Source organism: Labeo rohita, unplaced genomic scaffold, assembly GCF_022985175.1.
Source record: "Labeo rohita strain BAU-BD-2019 unplaced genomic scaffold, IGBB_LRoh.1.0 scaffold_545, whole genome shotgun sequence".
Lineage (NCBI taxonomy): Eukaryota > Metazoa > Chordata > Actinopteri > Cypriniformes > Cyprinidae > Labeo > Labeo rohita.
The window spans coordinates 3,406-9,178 of NW_026129468.1; the positions used below are offsets into that span (position 1 = coordinate 3,406).

The following is a 5,773-nucleotide window of genomic DNA, read 5'->3' on the forward strand; positions in this document are numbered from 1 at the left end:
GAAAGTTGTTCAGATTGATGAGTTCTATATGTGTACCGAGTTTCATATGTGTAAGTGCAAGTATGTGTGCTATATGACCCTCCAAATTCCAGGGGGCGCTGTAGAGTCCCCTTGCCACGCCCATGTACCAGTCTCTGCCCGGCCCTAATGGCCGCAGATTCCAAGGTGTGTGCCAATTTTCAAGAGTTTTTGAGCATGTTAAGGGAAACGTATTTTCACAACAGCACCATAAGATTTTTTTTTTTTATGTGTGAATAAAAATGCAATGTTTTTTGTGCATATAAACCATTCACATCACTTCATAAACTTAAGGTTAAACAACTGGAGTCACATAGATTACTTTAATGCTGTCTATACTACCTTTCTGAGGCTCGAAAGTGGTAGTTGCTTAAACTGTGAAATAGAGGGACAGAAATTTCTCAGATTTTATTAAAAAGATCTACATTTATGTTTCAAAGATGACCAAAAGTTTTACAGGTTTGGAAAGACATGAAGGTGAGCGCTTAAAATTTTTGGTTTAACTAACACATTAGTTTATCGGTTCCCTCAGGGGCATCAGTAGATCTCTGCCTGATCTCTGGTCTTCTGCTTCTTCTGCTCCTTCCACCATCCCAATCCTGGATTTTTGAGCCACAACAAAAATTTCCACTTTAAATGCTTTAGCCTGGCTGCTTTTTCTCCAGCATCTAAAATGAGAAAGAGAACAAGCACCAAAATGTAAATGTTAAAAACAAACAAACAAATATACAAAAGAGTGGGAACTGACTTACAGCATGAGAACAATTTTCTAGAATTTTCAACACAGTTTTATGTCACTTCCTATATATGCACCACAAATGTGGTACAATTAAAATTACTATGCAAGAACTAAAAAAAAAATCAGCTGCTGAAATGTTTAATGGACAGTACATAAGAACTGTACTGAAACAGTGATCCCTAAAATGGTTATAAAAGCCGAAACATATATAAATACTGAGAATGTGTTTGACATTAAAAAAAAAAAAAAAAGACTTACACAGCAAAAGATGCAGTGACCTGTGGCTGAATGGCTTTTGGTTTTATTTAACTGTAACTGACACACAAACAAAAGGGAATAGAAAATAACATCACTGAATATGAGACAAATATTGCATATTTCTGTTCAAATGAAAGTGTACTCATTCTTCATGAGTGATTATTAACTAATTATTGTGTCAGGGGTTCTTCTCAACTCTGGCCCTCAAAGTCCACTGCCATACAGGGTGCGTCTCAATCACCTTAAAAGTTTGCTAGGTTGTGAATTGATAAATTGTGTTCACAAATTCAGACACTGATAAGGACAGTAGGTTACTACACACTGGTGACTATTTCCATCCTCACTGTACAGCATCAGTACTGATATTTATACACAGCATTAAAATGAATATCTCTTTTAATGCTATTTACAGTGCATTATGATAAATACTTTGTTACATGAATGTGCAAGATTTTAGCCATAAATAAATTGTAAATGTTTGCTAGATTAGACATTACCTGTCTAGTAATGTATGCTTATGCTGAAATATGATATTGGTTTGTGTTTTAAAATCGGTCACATGTCATTTTGTAGTGAATTATCTCTTAAGTTTTGAGCTTCAAAACTTCCTATAAGGGAACGTAGTGAGCATCGATGTGAGCATTGTTATGCTAGATAAGACCCTTCTTCCTTGGCTGAGATCGTTTACAACCACATTTGGAATCGTTTGAAGCCGTATTTAAACTGCATTTTGGAAGTTCAAAATTGGGGCACCATATCAGTCCATTATATGGAGAAAAATGCTGAAATGTTTTCCTCAAAAAACATAACGACTGAAGAAAGAAAGACATGAACATCTTGGATGACAAGGGGGTGAGTACATTATTTGTAAATTGTTGTTCTGGAAGTGTAGTTCTCCTTTAACCACTGACTAATGATCAAGGGACCTGAGAGATACACACCCATAGTTTAGGTAAATTTATAGTTAAACTGAAGACCTTGATTAGTTTGTTCAGGTGCACTGGACTAGGTTGGAGCAAAATGCTGCATGTAAGTGGACCTTGAGAGACAATGTTGAGATCTCCTGCAATATGTTCTAAACATGACAATTCAGGAGAGGCAGGATGACTGCTAGATTGATGACTTACAACTCTGGTTTCCAGTCCTGGGCATTGAGGACCAAAGTTCTGCAGTTTCTGGTGATCCTTGATCAGCTGCTCAGGTCAGCTTAATTGGTGTTAAAGTTATCAATCCACTGAAAAATAAGAAGCAATATGAAGTCACAGATGCATTTTTATTTATTCTTGTTAGTCTTACTATATTCTTAAAATAAGTTATCATTATCTTGTGTTTTATTGATGATTTTCAGTCTCTGAAATAGAAAAGTTCTATTAGTTATGAATGGCATCATACCAGTTTTAACACAGTGAGCAAAATGCATACAACATACGACACAATACGATAGAACCTATTATAATCAGTGATACTGTCTACACTGGATGAGGCACAGCGCAACAATACAAATCCCTGACAGCAAACTGATGCCGCATTCTATTTATCATGTACTGACACGAAGTTCAAATGATTTTCAATGGTCGCTCTTGTTTGCATCCAGCGCAGACAATCTACGTCATTGTGCATTGCATTCTTGGTATACAATACAAATCACCAAAGGTAAAAAAAAAAGAAAATCTGTTTACGTTAATATTTTTAAGAGGTTCTTGCACTTTATTAGAATAAATGGACTAATATATGTATCCCTTGTGTTATTAACATTTGTGGTCAGATTTGTTTATGTTTTTGAAATAAGTCTCTTATGTTCACCAAGAAAACTGCATTTATTTGATCATAAATAAAAACAGTAATGTTTATTATTACAATTTAAAATAATTGTTTTCTATGCGAATACATTGTAAAATGTAATTCGTCATAAATAGAATGCGGTAGCAGTTTACTGTATGGGATTTGTTGTGTTGTGTCGTGCCACGCCGCATCCAGTGTAGACACAGTGTAAGCATAATGATGCTGCAAAATCAGGTTAGATCACTTTTTAAAACATATTAAAATAGAAAGTAGTTATTTAAAAATGGTAATTTCACAATATTACAGTTTTACTGTATTTTAATCAAATAAATGCAGCAGTTGTTGCCATAAAAGACTTATTTCAAATACATGTCAAATCTGACCCTTAAACTTTTGAATGGTAGTGTATGTTTAAGGTATTACTCACTAGTCATATGGTAGTCAATGTCTAGAGATACGCTCCAACTCTGGTGCATGGCCATTAGAATGGAAGATTCTAGGAAGGAACACAAACAATCTGGAACATAAACAATCTGTCATCAATATTTATTATACTATGTCAGGTTTATTAAAAGTAAACTATAGCAAAGGTGAAATGCAGAAAAGAAAAATAAATATATATTTATATATATAGAATATACAAAACAATACAGTTTAATAACAGAATTTACATGTTTAGGTTTATTTATTTAATGCTCATATACAGTGTTACTTATGTTACGTATGTTAAAGTCCTTTTAAAATATCTAACAAGCAAACTAACATAAGTATATAGATATATAGAATTTTGCAAAAGAAAATTACAGATGCATGGTGATATAGGTGTCACGCTCAGACGAAACACACGAACAACAACGTAATAAGACAAAAGGCATTTAATAAATCCAACGGGAAACACAGGAATCACAGGAACACAGGGTAGTAACATCAACGTCCGACAAGGCAAGAGGGAAAACACACGCTATATATACACACAGACTGATTACAAACACAGGTGCAGACAATGAGGGAGAAACCAAAACACACAGAGTTGCAGGGGAGATGATGGGAGAAACCAACTAGAAAGTCCAGGGGTGTGACAATAGGCTAAATATATTATGAAAGATACATATTAAGTAATTTAATAAGCTTTTTCAGATCACCTGTGTTTTTTATATTTCTGTCAGCAGCTCCCTTCAGAAATTTTCAAATCAGGAACTTTTCCTGTGTCGTAGAAGTTTTTTTCTGAAACTGCTGAAGTCACAGGACAAGTGGAATCAATATTTGTTTACCATGAAAGTTCAAAACATGCTTAAAGTACTTTCAGCTCATTTTCACGCTCCATGTTAATTTTGTATCTGATTAACCGTATATTGCATACTTCTAGGTTAAATAAATTAGCTTACTTCCTTTCATCCAATGACAAATTGCCTGCAAAACCTTTATAAAAAAAAGCAAAAGAGCAAGTAACATTAATTAAGATGACATTAAAAGCCCAAACTTTCATAAACAAGAGCTCAAGTCAATAGTTAACCTAACTTACCTCTTATAGTTAGCATTACAGTTCAGATGCTAACAGACTTTTTCTGAAGACAATAAACCATTTCTATAAATTAAATATTCAACAGAAGTGTGTCATTTACATGAAAGAAAGTGTCAGGAACACATGTATGTACTATCTGTGTAATATTAGAGACTAAACTTACCTGAAATTTGTGAAAACAACAGTGGGAGACACGTTTTGCTGCTCGACAGTTGAGTTTCCGCCCCGTTTACATGGTAACTCCTTCCGCTTCAGACGTGAATGTTTAGTGTGCACGCCCATTAAAGCAAGCAGATGTCACGCAGAATGTATAAATGTCATGATAAAGTAATATTATCTTATAAAATACATAACATAAATGAAGTAAAACACTTACTTAAATACATATTTTAAATGAGATAAAACACTTACTTCTAGTGTTTTCCTTTTAAAAGCGACCTCCACCTCAGCACTGCATAGCAATTCAGATCTATGAAAAATGTTTAGTTGCACACAGCATATTAATATCATCATGAAGTAATATTACACATAATGTAAATGAAGTAAAACACTTACTTTTGGCATTTTTCTTGATAAAACCAACTTTCCCGTCTGCTCCGCATTGTGACTGAAAGAAAATATCTCTCTGAGAAAAAGTTTAGGAGAGCACAGCACATAAAAATCACTATAAATCCATATTACGTTATAAAACACAAATTTTAAATGAGATAAAACAGTTACTTCAAGTGTTTACCTGTTAAAAACGTGATCTGTGAGAAAATTTAGGATCATTTAGGGCGCACATCATATAAATATCATCATTAAGTAATATTATCTTATAAAATACATAATGTAAATGAAGTAAAACACTTACTTAAATACATATTTTAAATGAGATAAAACACTTAATTCTAGTGTTGCCCTGTTAAAAGCGACCTCCACCTCAGCACTGCATAGCAGTTCAGATCTATGAGAAATGTTTAGGTGCACACAGCATATTAATATTATCATAAAGTAATATTACACATATTGTAAACGAAGTAAAACACTTACTTTTGGCATTTTCCTTAATAAAACCAACTTTACCGTCTGCTCCGCGATGTGATTGAAAGAAAATATCTCTCTGAGAAAAAGTTCAGGAGAGCACAACAAAGAAATATGGTGGTCATAATTATTATACGTAATGTAAATTAGGTAAAACACTTACTTTCTGTGTTTTCCTTGATGAAACCAACAGCCCTGTCTGCTCCGCATCGCGAGTGAAAGGAAATAACGTTATGTCTCAAAGAAAAAGTTCGGTGGTAAACCGCAGTAAAGATAGTTTGCGGTTTGATATTCGAATTTCTTTTGGCTATAAATATATAGCGCGCTGTCATAAACATGCAAATAATCCCGAATGTTGTTCTCCATGATTTGTGAATTCTGGTGATGCTGTGCCTTTTGGCCGAAATCAGTTTTTTTCGATGCGACTCTTA

General features: G+C 34.0%; 2 long non-coding RNA genes across 2 annotated transcripts; both read right to left on the reverse strand.

Moving 5' to 3' along the window:
* Positions 1-211: 211 nt before the first annotated feature.
* On the reverse strand, positions 212-2,237 carry LOC127161105 (uncharacterized). The gene is made up of 3 exons (XR_007826937.1): positions 2,143-2,237; positions 1,016-1,072; positions 212-686 (listed from the first exon to the last, which is right to left on the reverse strand). It is a non-coding gene; the product is annotated as an uncharacterized LOC127161105 (long non-coding RNA).
* A 1,702-nt stretch (positions 2,238-3,939) lies between these two features.
* Positions 3,940-4,586, reverse strand: LOC127161106 (uncharacterized). Its single transcript, XR_007826938.1, has 4 exons — positions 4,483-4,586; positions 4,320-4,382; positions 4,183-4,216; positions 3,940-4,030 (listed from the first exon to the last, which is right to left on the reverse strand). It is a non-coding gene; the product is annotated as an uncharacterized LOC127161106 (long non-coding RNA).
* Between the last annotated feature and the right edge of the window lie 1,187 nt (positions 4,587-5,773).